The 23,373-nt window shown below is 38.8% G+C and overlaps 1 protein-coding gene across 1 annotated transcript in view; it reads right to left on the bottom strand.

Moving 5' to 3' along the window:
- Positions 1-6,315: 6,315 nt before the first annotated feature.
- Positions 6,316-23,373, bottom strand: part of LOC136858227 (zinc finger protein ZPR1) — a 35,117-nt gene continuing 18,059 nt past the window's right edge. The window contains exons 2-3 of the transcript XR_010858619.2: positions 17,184-17,290; positions 6,316-7,467 (exon numbers count right to left, since the gene is read on the bottom strand). The gene's annotated coding sequence lies outside the window, so the exon portion shown is untranslated. The remainder of the gene's footprint in view (positions 7,468-17,183; positions 17,291-23,373) is intronic.

Below are 23,373 nucleotides of genomic sequence, written 5' to 3'. Positions count from 1 at the left end.
GTAAATTCACTCAAACTCCACAAATATAAACCGAAAACTGTCACTTTCACCGACATTAAAAACATACAGATGGATGCCATCATTGAAGATGTTCTTCCAATGCCATGGCATACTGTTCAGTATCTAAATGATGAAGATTATGACGACAAAGCTTATCACTTTAATTATCTTCTGTTTTCACTATATGACAGACACTTTCGACTTAAAACAGCACAGGTCTCGCCCAACAGTTTCCTGGCTAGACCAAGATATACAGTACATGAACAGATGACTCACAGAGATGATGCCCATAAAATATAACTTAAAGATAGTTCAGCTAATAACTTTCACAATGCTAAGATTCACTTGGCCTACTCTCAGCTACAAGCCAATGATATAGCTAATATTGTGGTGATCATTTTAGTTAAGGCTCCTGAATGCAGGGAAATAACTGATAGCATAGATTTTGAGGAGCTTGGTACCCACTCTGAGGCAAGACAATCTTATACAAGAAGAAGAAAGTTAAAAACCAATATTTGAACGATTTTAATGCAAAAGTTGGTACAGAAAGAAATTTAGAAGAACAGTGGGAGTATGGCCCCACGGTGTAGGGGCAGCGTACTTGCCTTTTACCCAGAGGCCCCGGTTTCAATTCCTGGCCAGGTCAGGGATTTTTACCTTGACCCTAAGGCTGGTTCGAGGTCCACTCAGCATATGTGATTACAACTGAGGAGCTATCTGATGGTGAGATGGCGGCCCCGGTCTAGAAAGCCAAGAAAATGGCAGAGAGGATTCGTTGTGCTGACCACACGACATGTCAATCTGCAGGTCTTTGGGCTGAGCAGCGGTCGCTTGGTAGGCCATGGTCCTTCGGGGCTGTTGTGCCATGGGGTTTGGTTTATATCCAGCACAAAGGGACAAACCAAAATGGTAGATGAATTCAATGACTTTTGCCAAACGTTTGATTTAAAAATAATGTCAACACACTTTCTGGCACTACCCAGCAAGAAGAAAACTTGGATATCCCCCAATCATCAGCAGGGTCGATTTCAAATCGATCACGTAGTCATCACCAGACAGAATTAGAAAGACATAATTAATATTAAATTTAAAAAAAGGTATTATATATTCAGACCATTACTTATCACTAGTAAAAATAAGGTTTCAACCAAACTATGCAAAAATGAGAACTATTAGAACACCAAAAATTGATTATGAAATCCTTAAACTAAATTCAGATATATTTCTTGGAAATATATCCTCACATATACCAGCTAAGTGGAATTAAAATATTCAATACACCAGGCTTTACAAAAGATTGGCACGCCTCCAAGAAGAAGAATGACACTTGTGACATAGCAATTGATCAATGACTCGAGACATGGCAACAACGGAACTCTCGCAAATCAGAAATCATCTGGCAGGAATTCCTTAAAATTCACAAACGTCCAAAACCATTAGAACAGAAAAACGTAAATATAAACGTTCCAGACTGGTAGAAATTGATCAAGAATTCAAGAAAAATAACACAAGAAACTACTATAGGAAATTTAAAGATCTCCACAATTATAGTACCCCCAGCTAATGCTTCAAACATCCAGAAATAACAACAGAAACAAGTAACACAGAAAAATGAAAACTACTTTCAAAGTTGCTGAACTGTGAAAGTCCCAATGACCAACTTGCTTTTGAGAAACTCAAATCAAATCCTGACTCAGCACCCCTCCACATGGGAAGAGGTTAAATTAATAATTCGGAACTTAAAAGACAACAAAGCACCAAGCAAAGATGGAATAAATGTAGGAATGTTGAAATTAGGTGGCAACAAATTGGCCCTGATTCTCCACGAAATATTACAGAACATCTGGTATATTAAGAAAATCCTCAAAGAATGGAAGTGTGCATTCATTCACCCACTTCATAAGAAAGGACAACTACAGAGGAATTTCTCTACTGTTGATCATCTATAAAATCCTCTCTAAAGCTCTGCTTAAGAGGTTGGAAGAACAAACAGAGCACTTAATTAGTGAAATCAGGCATAATTTCGAAAAAAAGGAGATCGTGTGCAGAGCAAATTTTTAACCTTAAAACCATTCTTCAAATTCAAAATACCAGACAAACAGAAGTCACATTTATTGACTTAAAAAAGGCATATGGCTACATAGATTGACAGACAGTATTTAACGTGCTAGATTAATTCCAAGTTGACAAGAAAACAAAGGAATTGATCAAACATTGACAGACACAACATCAAAAGTAAAATCTTTAGGAGAAATTTTTGCACCATTTGAAATCCAAACAGGAGTTAGACAAGGAGATGGATTATCTCCCTTACTGTTTAATTTATTTCTAGAAAAAGTGGTTAGGATACGGCAAAATGAAACTAACGGTATAAATATTGGTAGATTTCTCCAAAACAAATTTCACCTTAATTGCCTAGTATTTGTTAATGACATTGCCATCCTATCCAACAAAAGACAGGAAGCAATCCAGTCTGTTAAAAAACTATGAAATAGCAGCCAGAATAGGACTCCAAATTTCTTATGAAAAGAAAGGACTATAGGTGGGCCAGCACAAGGTTGCACTTGACAATTGTAAGTCATGTTGGCACCACTACAAAAATGAAATGAAGAACGTCACCCGTCAGTCAGAATCACCAATCCACTACTTTTTATGTCAGATACAGTTACGCATTTTATTCATGTTAATTCGTATTTAATTCCGTATAGTGTTCATAATCTTTTATTTGCCTACACAAATATGAGCATTTAAAATATATTATAAGGTTTAAGCGAGCTACAAAATAAATACGAACTATTTTCAGTTGATTGTTGTTGGCAATACAGGTAGTATAGTGGTGCCATCTATAAGTAGCTTGACTACTGTATTGAAGTGTTGCCGTTTTGTCTGTCGCCGCTAGCACGTGGTCAGGTGTGATTCGCGCGTTTATGAAAGTTTTGTTTTCATTTTGAGATAATTGTGAAATTTTATTTTAACGAATGCAGTGCGATGTCTCGGAAATGACAACATAGTCATGAAACGCGAAGTGATAATTCTTTGAGCCACGGAGTGTCCCTTAATAGTCACGCATTAGAATTAGTGCGGAGAACTCGTGAGTTTTACGAGAGGGAGACAAAATTCGTACGCTTGTACAGCAGTCTCTCCGTTCCTGTAGATCATGTTGTGGATCGCATATCTCAAACATTAGGGCTTTCAAAGCGTACTGTCATTCAAACAGGTGTTCGCCTCCAGGAACAGAAGGAAATGTGACTGGGGTACATAGCAATAGCGAAAACGGGGCTGATAGTAGGGACTTGTTTCACAGCACTCCGGGAAAGAAACGAATTAAGCTATCTCCTGTAATAGGAATTAATTCTTTCCAGGCTGATGTAATACGAAGACACGAGTACGATTTTTACAGCTCAAAGTCCCTTCTGTCATTGTTATGGACAATGCACGTTACCACTCCGTAATAATGGACAAGACCCCTTCTTCGAGCGCCCGTAAAGAACTGTAAGTGGAATGGCTGCAGTAAAGAAATATCCCAGCGCATATGTGTATGACTAAATTAGTTGACACCGGGCGAGTTGGCCGTGCGGTTAGGGGCGCGCAGCTGTGAGCTCGCATCCGAGAGATAGTGGGTTCGAATTCCACTGTCGGCAGCCCTGAAGATAGTTTTCCGTGGTTTCCCATTTTGACTCCAGGCAAATGCTGGGGGTGTACCTTAATTAAGACAACGGTCGCTTCCTTCCCATTCCTAGGCCTTTCCTCTCCCATCGTCGCTATAAAACCTATCTGTGTCGGTGCGATGTAAAGCAAATAGCAAAAAAAGAAAAAAAATAGTCGACGAGGTAGCGAAGGAACAAGGGCACGAGGTTATTAGGTTGCCGCCGTACCACTGTCACTTCAACCTCATTGAGTTGGTACGGTATGGGGTGAAGTAAAACATTACATACGCACTTATAACACGTCCTTCACAGTTACTGAAGTGGAAGGACTGTTCCGGGAGAGTATTGCTCGAATGGATGCGGCTTTGTGCAGGAAGAAATTTAGCCATGTCGCAGCATTCATTAATTCGGCAATGGCAATACATGGCATCATCAGTGACTCTCAGGAGTTGATGATCTGCCTAGACGACGATTATGATAGTAACAACGAAGGCGACGGTAGTGATGGCAGTGAACTGGAGGGTATCGAGCCTCTGCCTTTGTGAATCAGGTATGAAAATAAGGTTTCTGAATTTTCGTAAATTTTATAGAATTTACTTGAAACATTTTGTGTTAGCACCGGTGTATATTATTCTAACATTTATTGGTGAAGGTGTATATGAAGCGAGATCCTTGTCGGCCGATTTCTTCCGTGTTTTCTAACATCGCGATAGTAAGAACTTCGTAGTATATTTATCTCGTATAATTTTGTGTGATGAATAATCGGTGAGTTGAAAGTTCAATTTTTGTCGGCAGATTTCATTTGTAATGTGTATCATTGCGATGACATTAAAAACATTTCTCCCATGTTTTTAAAAACACGTGTCGTGCAATCAGCTGTTGTTACGGTGGCAACATCGCTTCGTGCGCCATTGCAGTGTGACCAATATTGTGCGCAGCTGTCATGTGCAACCGTACGCTGGCCCACCTATATATCAGGATTCAACAGTCAACTGTTTATCACCAAACATTGAAATATTGCTCAAGTAGACAAATTTAAGTATCTAGGTGAAATTATTGAACCAGCAGGGTTAAATCAGCAAGTTAACAAAGAAGAAACTTCAAAACTTCAAAGAGCATATAAAATTACTTGGAAGAGATACCATAAAAGAAGTAGCCTATATCACAAAAAGACAAAATTATGACATACCACAGTAGTTAAAACAGATGTACTTTATGCACTTGGAACTATTATAATTGGTGGCAAATCTTGAATTAAGATCATCGAAAAACAAGAAAGGAAAATCCTCAGAAAAATCTTAGGACCAAAATGTGAAAATGGAATTTGGATGAAGAAGAAATCACATGAAATCTATCAAGTTACAGAAAAAAAATCACAGATCCATCAGGAACAGTGATGACAATTTTACGGTCACTTAAATAGATTGGATATATCAGGCTGCCAAAAAAATTTAAAATTAGCCTTATCAATAAAAAATCACAATTGTAGCCATTACTATTTGGATATTAAATACAGTAATCACATTTATTGACTTAAAAAAGGCATACGGCTCCATAGATCGACACACAGTGTTTAACATGCTAGATGAATTCCAAGTTGACAAGAAAACAAGGGAACTGAGCAATCAAAGCAAAATCGGAAGATTGTAGGTTCGCATCCCACTGATGCCCAGTTGGCCATTTTTGTTCTGTACTTAACATCTCTTCTACTCATACTAAATGTACGTTAACACGACCTAATAGGCTGAAAGCCTGTTTCAATAACAATGCAGTCGTTAAAATTCAATATTAATTTATTTGGCCCACAACGGGCAACTTGAACGCACTCTACGGTTTGATGGCAGTAGTGCCAGAACTGTAGCCTACACCCTTTCCAACAGAACAAGGATGTCCTGGGCCACCATAGCTCAATTTGTAGAGCTACTGACATGAAATCGGGAGGTTGTAGGTTCAGATCCCCTGGTCCCCACCATAGCTCAATTGGTAGAGCTACTGACATGAAATCGGGAGGTTGTAGGTTCAGATCCCCTGGTGTCCAGTTGGCCAGTTTGGTTCTGAGCTTAACATCTCTTCTTCTTCTTCTTCTTTTCCTGCCGCTTTTTCCCACACATGTGGGGTCGCGGGTGCGAACTGCGTCACACATGTGGATTTGGCCCTATTTTTTACGGCCGGATGCCCTTCCTGACGCCAACCCTCTATGGAGGGATGTAAGCACTATTGCGTGTTTCTGTGGTGGTTGGTAGTGTAGTGTGTTGTCTGAATATGATGAGGAGAGTGTTGGGACGGACATATACACCCAGTCCCCGAGCCAGAAGAATTAATCATAAGCGATTAAAATCCCCGACCCGGCCGGGAATCGAACCCGGGACCCTCTGAACCGAAGGCCAGTACGCTGACCATTCAGCCAACGAGTCGGACGAGCTTAACATCTCTTCTACATGTACTAAATGTACGTAACACGACCTGATAGGCTGAAAGTCGGTTTTGATTACAATTTAGAATAGTTAAAACCATATCATAAAATCAAAATTAAACAAGGTAAAATACATGGAAACTAACAGCAGGATGTGGACAGCGGAAGGAACCCTACGAGGTTGTGGATCGAAAAACTTTTGTGGCCGAAACTTCGAACAAAGAATAATTTAGTTAATATCTACTTATTGTAAATGCTTATTTATTATAAACACATCTAAAAAGGAAATAATGAACACTACCATTAACATAAAACCCAAAATAGAAAACAAACCCTGAAGTTGTAGTCTTACAATCTTACCGATGCTAGTCTTCAAGGAAAACACTTTAAATGTGAAGCGACCAACTTCACTAAAGACATAAAATACAGGTAATTGGAAAACAGGTTAATAAGAATCAGAATTACTGAGGTCAAGCTTAATGAAAAATTAATTTAAGCAACAAAACTGTTAATAAAGACTTGCCTCGTGGCAATGTGAACATGGATGCAAAACCTCTTTACACCACTGTAAATTACAATTAAATTTCTGATAGAAAAATCGATGGGTAAACTCCTGTGACAAATTAAAAAGTGAAATATAATAAAGTTAAGTTGCTTTAGCAAATTTAAGATTTGTTTACCCCAAAAGAAGCCAGAGCTCCCATGGAGCACAGAGCTCCTGGATAACAAGTCTGCTCTAAATGATGCCAAAGACAATATTGAAACACCCTGCGATGTGCTTCCCGAAGGTAGCTCGCGCTAGATGCTGTAACCGGCTGTAACAGCAAAACCATGGCCAATGAGTGCACAGGAATTACCTTTCAATTAATTTAAACCAATGAAATTTAAATTTTTCATTAGATGCTGGTTGTCTTGTCCTTGAAAACTTCTTGATGCTTGTATCTTGTGCAAGTCCTAGAAAAACTGACACGTGCGGTACACGGGTGTACCACAATTTGACGATAAAATTTAATACAATTTTAAGTAATCCAAAATTTACTTGAAGAAGGCCAAATATGTATACTCTTGCAGCACATGTCACATCCTCCCCCCACTTAAAATTGAGCCAGGGCTCAATAAAGACAACTTTTTAAATTTTCGGAAGGAAAGAGCACAAGCCAACACTGACATCTTGATGCCGTTCTCAACTGGAACATCCATTATGCATCTTAGTACTCCATCTTGACTTCTGGTTTTGCTGATACTGATGTAGGGCCGTTGACACCGACCGTATGCCAACACCACCTAGCACCGGCTTACAGTCCAATCATGGCAATCTGGTAACTTTCAGCCCAGCTCACTCATGTAGTGAACTGACTGGGAACTGAGACAGTGATGTATCGCTCAGCATGGCGTAACTGCAGCAAGCTGGAACATAACACACAACCAGCAGAAGAAAGTCTGCATACAAGAACAGCACTCAAAAAGGTTTGAAAGACGAAGAAGCAACGTTATGAATGAGACTTGAAAAGATGTCACTTGATAATTCTTTCTAACTGTAGTGTTCTTCTTGAAAACTTAAAATTTATAGAATTTAAAGTAACTAGTTTTCAGAATTTATTGACATCTAGCTCCACAGAGCTACCACGCCCTTCTCTCACTGAGGACTCCACCAATCTCTGGGCTAGGCAAAATTTAAAAAGGAAAACAAACCAAAATTTTAGAAATAAAATTCAAGAGCTTACCCATTGACCCATATTACAATTTAGTGAACCTGCATTTTAAAGGAAACAATAGCAAACCTTACACATAATCTAAAATTTAAGGAAAGAAATTAATTTACCAAGAAACATTTGCCAATGGTGATATTGTACAAACACATTACGATTCACAAAAATGCCTTTACACACAATTTACTTCCAAACAATTTGAGCATAGGAGGTATGACAGGTCAACACAAAAGAAAAAAACATCCTCCAGGTAAATCAAATTACACAAACTAGACCTTCATTACCAATATGAAAACTTAAAATTTTAGGGCAAATTAACATACTAGACCATATCCTCATTAAACATTCAAAATTAACTGAAAGTTACCAACCTAAGGTACATTCTTAATTTAAAAAAGAAAAAGAATTTCTTTTTTGCTATTGGCTTTACGTCGCATCAACAGATATGTCATGGTGACGATGGGACAGGAAAGGGCTAGGACTGGGAAGGAAGCGGCCATGGCATTAATTAAGGTACAGCCCCAGCATTTGCCTGGTGTGAAAATGGGAAACCACGGAAAACCATCTTCAGGGCTGCCGACAGTGGGGTTCGAACCTACTATCTCCCGAATACTGGACGCATTTAAGCGACTGCAGCTATCAAGCTCGGTAGTAAAAGAATAAACAAGGGGTTAAATTTTAAATGTTGCAAGTGAATCCAAACTAGGGTGACAATAGGGATGTAGGCAGAAAAAGTTCGCGCCAGATAGCGCTCATGTAGTACTGGGTAAGCGCAAGGCGATCGTCTTATGTTTCTCCCAGTCAGCTGCGAGTAATGTATAGAATGTGATAGAGTTTTTTGAAATAAAGCCGATTGTATCTTCTCTAATTTTACTCCAAGACTATATTAATTAATTGTATAGGTATATCCCCTAGTATATTACTGACGAGTTTCAGCGTTTAAGCGTTAAACAGCTGCAGACTGAGCTATGGACCAGAGACGCTAAAACTAGCAGGAAGAAGGAAGAATTAGTAGGCCTACAGCAGTAATTAGAAAATTATAACATGCTTTATTATCCAAATAATGAATGGTAGTATTTTCCTAAAGATTACAATTACTTGAGTATTGTACATTTATAAATATACCTCCGCAAGACTTATATTATAAATAGAAATTTAAATACGCACTTGCTCCCCTTGCTTATAGACTTCGATTGTAGACGTCCAACATTGTAATTTGTTGTTTCCTGTTCTAGGAGAAAACAGACACAGTTTACAGGTTGATAGCTTCCATGAAACTGCAGATACAGCCTTGTCCACCACCAACGGCATGTGAATTTCTTGAGTTTCCCAGTGCTGGTTTCTTAGAAGATTTGACCATCAGCCATAAGATGAAGATCACTATCACAAATTTGCATTTGGTGGATTATTTCGTATTTAGAAAATCGGAAATAGATGGAGCACCTGTTTCCAACTACAAATCATTGTGTTATGCTTGATACAGACTTTTCAATGAAAAGTTTGTTTTGTTTATAAAAGGTTAATTTCAATTGGGTGAAATTCTAAAATGCAGTGCTGTGAAATCCGAGTACACAAAACGTAAGACCTATAATGTGAAACTTACTTTAGGAGTACCTGGTGACATTATAGGAGGGGAATGTGAATATTTTGCTGGAGCAGGCCCCAAGGCATGTTGTAAGTATATTGCAGCTGTAAGCTATCCATTAGATCACTTCCCCAAGACTGGTATTATTCAGTGTTCAGAAACATGCAGCCAAAGTGTATAAACTTTTCAGCATCCCCCTACCAAACGGTTGAGACAAGTTAGCCCTATGAAAGTGGAATGTTTGCCCTTGGAACAAGTTTTGCTATTATAATCTCAGTTGCACCAGTTATAACTACTGTATATCATCTGATGGCCAAGCAGGCATCAATTTTTGATAAGGAGACACAGTTTGTCATAGTGCATTGGCAATGCCGGTGGCTACAATTAACCCACGCAGTGGCCTCCATGGTATGCACTAGCCAGCGTCTTGGTAGGTGTGCTAGGTACCAACTGATGAGCCCAGCCTAGCACATGGGGGCAAAACGCTGGCAAACAGGAATGAGTTAGCTGGAAAATTTATAATGTCCAATAACGGACCATTTATATTGGTATTATAAATTTACTCATTCGGAACAAATATTTCAGATTCCCTATGGGAATCAACATCAATATCATAGTTATAACTATAGTCGTGGGATATTTCTGTCTAAAAGCAAGGGGGCTGTTTTCAAGGACATTTTCTCTATCAGGCCAAATATTAAACTCTTTAAATTGGTAGTAGATGAAATTGGTCTAAACGTTAAATATTCTTCCAACAGTAGTTTTATGGATTCCGAAGTTAAGGCCTAGTTGCTTGTCAGATTTATCGGTCTGTATCTTCATACCTGTCAAGAAGAAACACAGTCTGGGTGCAAAAGGGAATAACTGTAAACTGTATCTGTTTTCTCCTAGAACAGGAAACACCAAATTACAATGTTGGACGTCTACAAACCCTGTATAGAGCAATATGGAATCAGGATTATGCATTGTTTGCTCAACAACCAAATTATCTGTAGTATCTGTTTGAGTGCTGATGTCTTTGAAAATAAGAGTCACAGATTTTACATTCACTTCTTCGGGTATATTCACGATTTCTTTCCGTACTTCAAAGGAGGTGATTTCTGCATATTCCGATATTGTAGGCTTATCGTGGTAATCCAGCAATTTTCTGGTGCATGGCCTCTTCCTTGTTTTCGTTGTGTTAGTGGTCCACGGAAAAAACGATGGAACGTCGCCCGGTTTTAATCTTGCTCTCTCACCTTTAAATACAAACGCATAAATTCGGTAGTTGTTATCGAAATGCCTGATCAGTTTATGGGTAGAAAATAGGAATTATTTCCCTTCGTAAATCGCACTTACCCAACAAAATTTTCGTGAAATCACCGGGTTGAAAATAATGGGAACACACTTTAATATTTTCGGTCAGATTCTTCTCGCTGAAATTTTTCCTTCTAATAGAATGTAACCATTTCTTCCTCATTCCTTTATTTTGTGGAAACTGGTAAAACAAAAATGGGCTTCCCTAATATTTGCAAAGAGGAACACTACAACAGCTCGGCATAGTCACGAAAATACCAATTTAAACAACTTAAATTCGTGGATATTTAGCAGCGTGAGTACACAGGAGACATATGAAGAGCGCACTGCGCTTACCCAGTACAACAGCAGTGCGCTCTATCGGTGCTAGTTCTATACATCCCTATTACATTTTATTACATTAGCTTGCAACGTTTCTCACATGACCCTTCGAAGGATCATTAGTCACAGAATGGAGGTTAATGATTCACTATCCACTTCATCATGTCATCATGCACATTACTTTAAAACTTCAGTACTGATAAAAGTCGCATTACATAGCAAGTGTTACCACACCAAACAAGAAAGTGCAACTTAAGCCTGAATACTGAATAGAAGATCACTTTAAATTAACAGTCAAGAGGTGTATCCAAATGAAAATAAAAATAGTACAAGAGTGTACATACCAAAATCTCACTGATACAGAAAATAAAAGGCACAAATAACACCTTCATACCAGGAAATATTAAATCACAGCATGACACACCATTATGTTCAACAATACAAGGACACAAATTCACACAAACACTCCAGTGAGATGACCCCAAATCAAGTACCAACAGAAGAAAAAGGCAAAACATAACCTCCAATACTACTAGACTTCATCACACTACATGAGACTACGCTAGGACCAGTACCGTACAACCAGGAGGGCGATAAACTCTCAGCACCTTAAGCCCTAAGTCTCAATTCACTTGCCTTCCAAAGGCACGCAGGACAAATACAAATGACATCATCATCTATATATATAAAAGAACATGTACTGACTGACTGATTCATCATCGCCGAGCCAAAACTACTGGACATAATGAAATGAAATTATGAGGATACATTTATATTTCAATGTAGGTGCTCGCTAAGGGAGGATTTTAGGAATTTCTGTTCCTAAGGGGGTTAAAAAGGGGGTGAATTTTTAAAATGAGTGTGCCTATATCTCAAAACTTAAAAAGTTTACAGATGTAAAAATTGGCATTTAGAATCTCCTTTAAAAATAAAGAAACAAATTTCCCCCCCCAGAAAATCCCAATAGGAGGGGTGAAAAAGGGTGAAAAATGGGTTGAATGCCTTTAATGAGGCTACTTGTATTTCAGAAACTGAAGATATTACAGACCTGAAAATTGGTATCTGGGACCTCCTTTAAAAATAAACACGTATTTTTTTGTTTTTGGAAAATCCAAATAGTAGGGGGGGGGGGGGGTGAAAGATGGCGGTGGATATTTAAAATGAGTATCTATATCTCAAAACTTTAAAAGTTTGCACATGTAAAAATTGGCATTTAGAATCTCCTTTAAAAATAAAGAAACAAATTTCCCTCCCCAGAAAATCCCAATAGGAGGGGTGAAAAAGGGTGAAAAATGGGTTGAATGCCTTTAATGAGGCTACTTGTATTTCAGAAACTGAAGATATTACAGACCTGAAAATTGGTATATGGGATCTCCTTTAAAAATAAACATGTATTTCTTTGTTTTTGGAATATCCAATTAATCTTTTAAGTGCTGAGTTACCAGTTAACTGTTTGGTACCTCAGTGCTGAGTTTTTTCATTCGTATGTAAAATTTTTTGTAGAAGCCTCAATTTTAACTTATCAGTGGGGTGATTAGCTTAAAATGTTTATAAATCTATATGCAAATGGAAAGTCCTACACTTATGTTCAATATTATTTTGAGAGAAATCAAAATTACACTTATGTGCCCATGCGTGCATTATCTTTATACAAAGTAAAGAGCCCAAAATAATATTTTACAGAAGTAGATAATTTGATATCTTAAAATACTCTCCAAACCTGGAATGTGCTGATAGTTAAATGTTTTCTATTGGTTGTTTGTGATGTTTATTTGTTCAACTTTCTACAACTCCACTGGCAAAAAAGTTTCTAAAAAATCAATGATTTTCGGGTTGTCATCAAACACTACTTGGCCCTCAGAGCCTGTTATAGTTACTTGAAACTCTGGTAAAGAAAAGTAATCCATCCGCCACGAAATTAGCGATAAAATAGCTTTTGTACTCGCCGTGTTTTTCTTCTTTAGTTTAGGAGGAGGCTCTGTTTTTCTCTCACATAAAATATTTTTGGCACTATCACTCTCACTTTCAAAGTCTCTTAACAATTCCTTAAAATGATTATCTCCATTATCACTTTCCGCTGTTGTTAATAACTGAAAGACTCTGTGATCAGAAATGACATCGCTGCAAGAGCAAGTAAATTATTGTTCCGCCATGTTTGTTTACATCACAGATGAACTTCACAGACGTCTACAAAAAGCTCTGCAAGTTACTTCCCGAAGTTATAATCTCTGATCAGTTAGTTCTACATAATGCCCAACAGATGGCAGAACATGTCAGAGATCAAATTCATACTCGAAAGTGAACCGGGAAACTCAAAAAAATTAAAATTCTCGCGCACCGTCTATAGATGGGCATAGCACTGGTAGACTGGCCGCGTCAGCCCGTCTATAGGCGGGCGTAGCACTCATCAGGTTAAGGGGGGTTAAACAGGAGTGACAAATTGGGGTGAATTTTTAGAAAGACTATATCTACAGTATATCTTAGAAACGTAAAATGTTACAGACATAAAAACTGGTGTTTGGAATCTCCTGTTCAAGTAAAGAAACCCAGGTGATTTGTTTTTGGGAACTCCACTTAAGGGGAAGTAAAAATGGGGGTGAAATTTCAAAATGAGAATTTCTACAGTATATCTCCAAAAACTTAACATTACAGAAGTGAAAAATGGTATTTTTAATCTCTATTAAAAATAAAGAAATGTGTACTTTTAGTTTTTGGAAAAACCAATTGGGTGTGTAGGGGGGTAAAGTGACTGAAAATGGGGTTGAATTCTTTTAATACTGCTATCTCAAAAACTGAAGATGTTACAGACGTGAAATTTGGTATTTGGTATCTGCTTTAAAAGTAAAGAAACACGTATTATCGGAAAATTCAATGATTGGGGGAGGAGGTGAAAGAATTGAAAAGTGAAATGAATTAATTGTATGGGGATACATCTAATAAAAACTTAAGTTATTACAGACATGAAAATTAGTATTCAGATCTCCTTTAAAAACAAAGAAAAACATGTTTGGGGGTGGTGGGGTGGGAATCATCTTGGGGGGGCGGGAGTGAAAAGGAGTTGAATTCCTTTCATGATACACATCTAAAAAACTGAAGATGTTAGAATTGGTATTTAGAAGGTCTTTTATTATTAAAGAAACAAGTATTTTTTCCCTGGAAAATTCACTTAATGCAGGGGGGGAGTGTGAAAGGAAGTGAAAAACTGAGATTTATTTTTATGGGGATACTTATATCTCAAAACTGAAGGTAACAGACGTGAACATTGGTATTTGGGATCTCCTTTAAACATAAAGAAACACGCCTTTTTTTTTGGGGGGGGGGGGGTTTCAATCAATTTAACGATGGTGGGGTGAAAAAGGAGGTGAGACAAATTGATTTTACTGTTCATAATGTACTTATAAGGAGCCTCCGTAGCTCAGGCAGCAGCACGCTGGCCTCTCACCGCTGGGTTCCGTGGTTCAAATCCCGGTCACTCCATGTGAGATTTGTGCTGGACAAAGCGGAGGCGGGACAGGTTTTTCTCCGAGTACTCCGGTTTTCCCTGTCATCATTCATTCCTGCAACATTCTCCAATATCATTACATTTCATTTGTCATTCATTAATCACTGCCCCAAAGGAGTGCGACAGGCTTCGGCAGCCAGCATAATTTCTATCCTCACCGCTAGATGGGGGCTTTATTCATTCCATTTCTGACCCGGTTGTTTGAGTGGAAACAGGCTGTGGATTTTCAGTGTACTTATTCTGATCATACACCGATCATTTTTAATCTTTCCTGGGTTCATTTTCAAGAGCCATCTTTTCCTTTGGAGAACGTTCTTAGATTACTGTAGATTCTCCTAGCATATAAATAAAAATTTTAACATATTTGAAATAAACGACAGGAATGAGATTAGCCGTGCAATTGTTCACCTCTGTAATAAGGTCAATAATGTCATTTGTATCGCCAGAAATCCCGCGCACTTGCCTACGCGCGGCAATGGTACTGGTCACATTGTCAGCAATGACAATGGCAGCAGATGTAATTTATCGCCAAATAGCGGTCTTGCATCTTGGTGTGGGGTCCAGAATAATAATAATAATAATAATAATAATAATAATAATAATAATAATAATAATAATAATAATAATGTTCTGGACAGTCATCAAAATGTGCGAACCACGCTGGAAACGGGTCCTGGACGGGTAATGACTATGAATGCAGTCCGGCCGTGGGTTCAGTACTGCCAAGGCACCCAAGATAACACCACGCCGGATCTCCTCAAGGATTTGATCCATATTAAAATTGCTTATAGGAAAAGATGGCAAAGAATTAGCGACCCGACTGACCGGGTGGAATACCTGGACCTAGCCCGGGAAATACAAAATCGATTGCTGAAAAGGAAGATTGAAAAATGGGAAGAACTTTGCTGTAATCTCTCAGAAAACAAGTCAGATCGCGAATTTTGGGCGATTCTCTCAGAAAATGAGTCAGATCGCGAATTGTGGTGGATTATATATAAAACGTTAAGCATTCAATTATAAATTTCAGTATAATACCGTAGCGAAGCACATGTATCTTCCTAGTATTTACGTATTTACAAAAACATTGATGGACAGATATGACAAGACTCGGTACCAAATTAAAAATTCCTTCCTCAGCCTACAAAACCCAATAATCTAGCAAACTGAGTAAATTAATTTAGAAGACACGGCGATTCCAAAACAAATGAAATGAAAACAGAAACGGTGAAAAGTAAAATGAAGACAGAGTAGTTAAAGATTATTAATTACAGATCTTTTACTGAACTCTAACACCTGCAAATTTACCACAAAATTTTACGATGAATTAAAAATAACTAGAAGAACAAATCTTACTGACCTGCGATATAAATGAAATAAGCAGCTCAGGGTAATGATACGGAAACAAAACTTTTGAAGAAATCCTCCTAGCACATAATAATTCACAATAATAAATGGAAAATATCATACGTCTAACCATCTAATACCAAGGTAAAAGACTACAACAGAATCTCATATCAGATGAACGCCAGACTTCAAATACACGTCACGAGCATAGGTGCACAACCATAACCCATCAAAATTGCCATAACAGCCTCAGCATTACCTGGTCTAATAATATGCTGAGCATCTTACTTACAGAGAACCGAACCAAGGTAACGTAGAAGACCGAAATACAATAAAACACAAGTAATGTTACGAGGTTGACGACCAGAAATTTAGACAACACTGAGCCAAAACACAACATTACAGGAAATGCTAAATGTATATACCAGTACAAACAATAATGCCAAATAAAATGTACATGCAAAGCAGGCGACTAGAAACAAAACTGGAAATTTGCAAAATAATTTACCGAAACACCAGATTTGCAAAACAGAATAAACATTCGAAAAAATTCGTCGAAAGAATTACGAAGATTAACCTCCAAATTTTTACAAAAAAATTACCAAAATAGATAAAATCCAGTGAAACTCCATGCTAAAAGTTATTAACACGTACATGATAACCGGTACGACAATCAAATTTAAAATGACAATCTGGAAGAATACAACACAAGTTAATTTTAAGGTGTAAGGTGTGCACAAACTCGAAGTAGGTCAAGCACTCATCTGTCTTCAACAGATATGTATGCCAGCTGTTCGAAAGGTAACAAGTGTGAAGTCACATGAGAAAGTACAGGACTTGGCAAGATTCAATGACATAGCCTAAAGCAACAGGCGATAACACAGACGTTACAATCAAAACACAAGGATCAAGAAAACTTTAAATAACAAATACTGAAATTTTTCACAGAAGACTTTCAGAACATGGCACACGCAATGTGATGATAAAGCTTAAAATATTCACTCATAAAACTCAAAATAGAAAAACAAACCCCGAAGTTGCAGTCTTAAAATCTTACCAATGCTAGTCTTCATATAAAGCACTTTAAATGAGAAGCAACCACCCTCACTAAAGAAATAAAATACAGGTCATTGGAAAACATGTTAAACAGAACCAGAATTACTGAGGTCAAACTTAATGAAAAATTAAGTTACAAATTTGTTAAAAAAAGTTTGCCTCATGGCAACATATACATGGATGTAAAACCTCTTTACATCACCGTAAATTACAACTGATTTCTGATAGAAAAATCATCGGGTAAACTCCTGTGATTAATTAAAAAGTAAAATAAAATGAAGTTATATTGGGAAATTCAAGATTTGCTTACCCCAAGAGAAGCCAGAGCTCCCGGACAACACGACCTCTTTACATGATGCCGAAGACAGAATTCAAACACCCTGCGATGTGCTTGCCGAAGGTAGCTCGCGCTAGACGCTGTAATTGAAAATGCCACAGCAAAATTATGATCAATGAGTGCACAGGAGTTGCCTTTTGATTAATTTAAACCAATGAAATTTACATTTTTTTAATTAGACGCTGGTTGTCTTGTCCTTGAAACTTCTCGAAACTTGTATCTCGTGCAAGTCCCAGAAGAATGTACAAGGTGTACCACAATTTTTGACGATAAAATTGAATACAATTTTAAATAATCCAAAATTTACTTGAAGAAGGCCAAATATATAAACTCCTGCAGCACACGTCACAACAATAATTGGCTAAAAGAAATCGGTGAAATCTTAAATGAAATTGGCAATAATGAAGAAACCATTCAAGATAGAATAAAATTCAGAACCTTAATTCACAAACACAATTTTCTGTAAAGCCCACCCGACTAAATATAGGATGGACTGAACGGCGTAAAAAAAAATGAGAGGATGAAGAGATATTAGGAAGAGAAGGAAAAAAGACAAAAAATTGCTAATAAATTCAAATGCGCAGCTTAGTTGGGCATAATGAATTTAAAAAAAATAAATATATGATCAGAAATCAACTACTGAAGAACATAGTGATGATATTAGTTTTAAAACATTGAAAAATATTCTAGATGTTATCTTTTCTATCTCAACTCTTATAACAAATACATCCCTTATGACCAGCATTTTTCCTATGCAGTGGAAGCAAGCTATTTGTCCGAACAAAAAGGTCATACCTTACCTTAAGATTTTTGATCTATAAGCATATTACCCTTTCTGCCAAAAATTTTTGAAAAATTAGTTCATAAGCAGATTATGGCATACGTAGTGAGAACAATTTACTGAATAATTAATATCGGTCAGGATTTTGTCCTAACCACAGTATAACAAAAGTGCTGGTGAAAATAATTAATGAAACTGAATAGGTACAGGTAACAGGTAGTGACCCTCTCAGAGGCAGTCCTGCTCAGGGAGTGGCGCCCCTGTCTATGCGAGTCCCAGAGCACACTGACCCGGTGTGGAATAACTGGTAAAGGATCCCAGCTCAAGGTAACGAGTGAAGACCTCAACGGCCGCAAAGACGGAGAATATGACCCCACTGTCGGCAGCCCTGAAGATGGTTTTCCGTGGTTTCCCATTTTCACACCAGGCAAATGCTGAGGCTGTACCTTAATTAAGGCCACGGCCGCTTCCTTACCACTCCTAGCCCTTTCCTGTCCCATCGTCGCCATAAGACCTATCTGTGTCAGTGCGATGTAAAGCAACTAGCAAAAAAAGATTTGGTACGGTGGAGCTGGTGTAGGAGGCAACCCATTCCTCTGGGGGTAGTACAGATGGAACCCACTGCCTTGTGGTATGAGGAGGGATTCTCAAAGGCTAAGGGAGTAAACCCCGAAAGAAAATCCTCAATTATGTTAGGCCTAGTGAGCCAGTAAAAGAGCTTATTTGCAGTTGCTTTCAAAACACATAAGAGCCTCAGAACGCAGTTATCAACTAAATTAAGACACCAACATGAGCAGACTCATGTCAGGGATGTTTATGGCCTGATGATAGAGTCTTGCAAAAATCCCAGAGGAGACTAACCGGATTTGACCATCAACTTACTCAGTCTGACAGGAAAATGTGAAGAACTAGTAAACCTCATGGAAAGGAGGAAAATAATGATACTGGGGCTGAGTGAAACCAAATGGATAGGGCAAGGAATGAAGAAATTAAGAAAACAGTATACACTGTATTGGCATGGAAATGACAAAGAGATGAGGAACAGTGTTGGTTTCATCATGAGTAAAGTTCTAGGAGGAGTTGCTGATATTCAGAGAATGATAAAGGTGACTGTGCATTTAGGGAAAGAAAAACTAACTTTGGTACAGGTGTATGCACCTCAAACTGGAGACTGTAAAGAGGATAAGAACCAGTTTCCTGATGATTTTGAAAAAGTTATTAGTAAAGAGAGTAATCATTATAGACCTGAATGCACAGATTGGGACAGACAGAACAGGATATGAGAACGTAATGGGACCTCATGGATATGGTGGAAGAAATACAGAAGGTGAACATCTCCTTGACTTCTGTATGAGGAATCCGTTGGTGGTGAAAAATAGTTGGTTCAAGAAGAGGCAGAGCCATAAGATAACAATACAGTTGGAATGGACTACAAAAGTATGTAATTGATTATGTCATCTCAGATGAAGAAAGGAGCAGAATGGTAACAGATGTCAGAGTAATACCCAGCGAAAGTCTTGACAGTGACCACCGTCCATTAGTAGCGGACCTGAGAAACTTCTATATGCCAAAAGTACAGAACAGGAAAATGCCAAAAATCAAAGTATGGGAACTCCCGAAAACAGGAGAACTGAGTATCAGAACCAGATAAAAAACTTGTTAGCAAAAGATGAAAGGAAAAATGGAGAGGCAGAATGGACCAGATTAAGGGACACATTGGTTACGGAAGCAATTGAAGTTTGTGGAAAGTCTGAAAACAAGGGAGAAGCCTGGTGGAATAAAGAGTGAGAGCAGCAATCAGGGAAAGAAATCTCTTGTGGAAAGAAAGGGATCGGGAGAAAAATAAACCGGATCTTACTAGAGAGAAGGCAAAGATCAGAAACCTCGAACAATTATACCGAAACAAGAAACTGGACGTTCAAAGAACAGTTACAAAAGAAAAGACCAAGGCATGGAATATATTCACTCAGAAACCGGAGGAAGATAGCAGAGGCAATAAGAAACTACTGTACAGTGTTGTAAGAGGTAAAAGGAAGCCAATGAATACCATAAAGGCACTTGAAGATGAAAATGGAAATCTGGTTAGGACAGAAAGTGACAAGAGAGAAGTCCTGAAGAACCATTTCAACCACCTACTGAAGAGACCAGTTCAAGAACAAAATACAGAACCAGAAATACAAGCCTACAATGAGGAACCTCCCATCACCTAGACAGAAACTGAGACAGCCTTAAAATCTATGCCTAAAGGAAAATTTTCAGGTGCAGATGAAGTGAATGCAGACATGATAAAGGTAGCAGGCATCCAGGGTATACAATGGCTGCACAGAGTACTAAATGCCGTATCGACAGACAGCAAAAATACCTGCAGATTGGAGCAAGGGCGTTATAATTCCCCTGTTTAAGAAAGGCAGCAGATGGAAACCCACCAACTATAGAGGAATAACACTGCTGTCTCATGGGCTAAAAATTCTAGAGAAGACCATCATTGAACCACAGTTAGAGGAGGAGCAATATGGATTCAGAAGTAACAGATCAACAATGGATCTAGCACCTGCATGCTAATGGAAAAGTATTGGGAGAAGGGCAAGAACTTCATTATATTCCTGGATACAGAAAAGGCCTATGATATTGTTATAAGAGATAAGATCTGGGAGTGCCTGAGGAAAAGAAATGAGCCTGAAGGATTGGTAAGAAAAATTCAGATGTTGTACAAAGACTTGTACTAGCTGTGTACAAATTGGGGAAGGTCAATCATCATGGTTTGAGACCAAGAGTGGAGTTCAGCAAGGAAGTGCACTGTCCCCACTACTGTTCATCACTGGTATGGACAATATAATGAAGAACGTCAAAGAAAAGTTAGGTTAACTAAATGCAGTGGCCTTTGTTGATGATATCATATATGATCTGGGGTTAAACAGGAGGGGAAGTACAAACCAGACTCAACGTATGGGTTGGGATATAGTACCACATCTGAAGTACTTGTTTGATTATTGTTTGCATGAAGGAACTTTACCAAATGAATGGAGAGTTGCTATAGAAGCCCCTGTATATAAAGAAAAGGGTGATAGACATAAAGCTGAAAATTACAAGCCAGTCAGTTTTACATGCATTGTATATAAGCTTTGTGATAGCATTCTTTCTGATTATATAAGAAAAATGAAAACCTACAACCTGTTTTCCAGTCATTGACCAGGTCAGGGATGTAATGAATGAAATCATATATAGGCTATTATTACGATGGGGTCATCACTCCCAAAGTGATACATTAATGAATGATAGATGCTACGAAATGAGAATGGAGAGTGTTGCTGGAATGAAAGATGACAGGAAAAACCGGAGTACCCGGAGAAAACCTGTCCCGCCTCCGCTTGTTCCAGCACAAATCTCACATGGAATGACTGGGATTTGAACCACGGTATCCAGCGGTGAGAGGCCGACGCGCTGCCGTCTGAGCCACGGAGGCTCCTCTGATTATATAAGACACGTTTGCAAAATTAATAACTGGTTTGATAGAAGGCAGTTTGGGTTTAGGGAAGGTTATTCCACTGAAGCCCAACTTGTAGGATTCCAGCAAGATATAGCAGATATCCTGGATTCAGGAGGTCAATTGGACTGTAACGCGATTGATCTGTCTAAGGCATTTGATAGGGTAGATCATGGGAGACTACTGGCAAAAATGAGTGCAACTGGACTTGACAAAAGAGTGACTGAATGGGTGGCTCTGTTTCCAGAAAACAGAACTCAGAGAATTAGAGTAGGTTAAGCTTTATCTGTACCTGTAAAAATTAAGAGGGGAATTCCTCAAGGCAGTATTATTGGGCCTTTATGTTCACACACACACACACACACACACACACACACACACACACACACACACACACACACACACACACACACACACACACACACACACACACACACACACACACACACACACACACACACACACACACACACACACACACACACACACACACACACACACACACACACACACACACACACACACACACACACACACACACACACACACACACACACAGATTATTTACACTACACTCACTCAGTCACAGTCGTTAGCGCTGTCATGGTTCACAGCCTACACGTTAGTCTCGCAGGTCGGGATAGTATCCGCTGTTCACTCAATCCGTCGGACCCCGTTTGCAGTCTACACGCGTCACCCAGTGCTCCCTTCTTCGCCGCTCCAGAACACCCAAGGTTCTTCTCCAGCAGCCAGCCACAAGGGACGCACACACACGACGTCAGGGGAACAGGAACGAGTCCTCGGCTCCAACAGTCAGATACTCAATCAGGCTGCACTCTCCCAGGCCATCATTGACTGCGTTCCAGCGAACTTAATCTCGCTCTCACTCACTCTTACTCATTAACTCCGTCTCTCACTGACTGACTGACTCCAAGTTATTCCTCTCCTTATATACCTGCTCTGGGCCTTCCAAAACAGTCCGGATGCTAGATGTCTCCAGGAACCTCGCGAGATGGAAGACTCCAGATTAATCGTCAAGTAATTTCCGTCATCCCATGCGGCGCGACCACGGACAGAAGAGAGAAGGGCCCGCCTAGCACTTAAATGTTTCTCGTGATTGGCGCGCTTGAGCCTAAGGGGGTGCGCAATGGGTGACGAGCTCGGCGCGTAGTGACTTGGCATGGCGGACGCTATAACCATTACAATATCAATTATATGTGTAAAGAAGTGGAATCAGAGATAGGGCTTTTCGCAGATTTTATTCTGTACAGAGTAATAAATAAGTTACAAGATTGTGAGCAACTGCAAAATGACCCCGATAATGTTGTGAGATGGACGGTAGGCAATGGTATGATGATAAACGGGGATAAATGCCAGGCTGTGAGTTTCACAAATAGGAAAAGTTCTCTCAGTTTTAATTACTGCGTTGATGGGGTGAAAGTTCCTTTTGGGGATCATTGTAAATACCTGGGTATTAATATAAGGAAAGATCTTCATACGGTTAATCACATAAATGATTGTAAATAAAGGGTACAGATCTCTGCACATGGTTATGAGAGTATTTAGCGGTTGTAGTAAGGATGTAAAGGAGAGGGCATAAGGATGTAAAGGAGAGGGCATATAAGTCTCTGGTTAGACCCCAACTAGAGTATGGTTCTAGTGTATGGGACCCTTACCAGGATTACTTGATTCAGGAACTGGAAAAAATCCAAAGAAAAGCAGCTCAATTTGTTCTGGGCAATTTCCAACAAAAGAGTAGTGTTACAAAAATGTTGCAAAGTTTGTGCTGGGAAAACTTGGGAGAAAGGAGACGAGCTGCTCGACTAAGTGGTATGTTCCGAGCTGTCAGTGGAGAGATGGCATGGGAGGACATCAGTAGACAAATAAGTTTGGATGGT

This window comes from Anabrus simplex, chromosome 1, assembly GCF_040414725.1.
Source record: "Anabrus simplex isolate iqAnaSimp1 chromosome 1, ASM4041472v1, whole genome shotgun sequence".
In the NCBI taxonomy this organism is placed as follows: domain Eukaryota; kingdom Metazoa; phylum Arthropoda; class Insecta; order Orthoptera; family Tettigoniidae; genus Anabrus; species Anabrus simplex.
The sequence above is the reverse complement of the archived record's forward strand: the minus strand, read 5'-3'. Positions and strand labels throughout refer to the sequence as shown.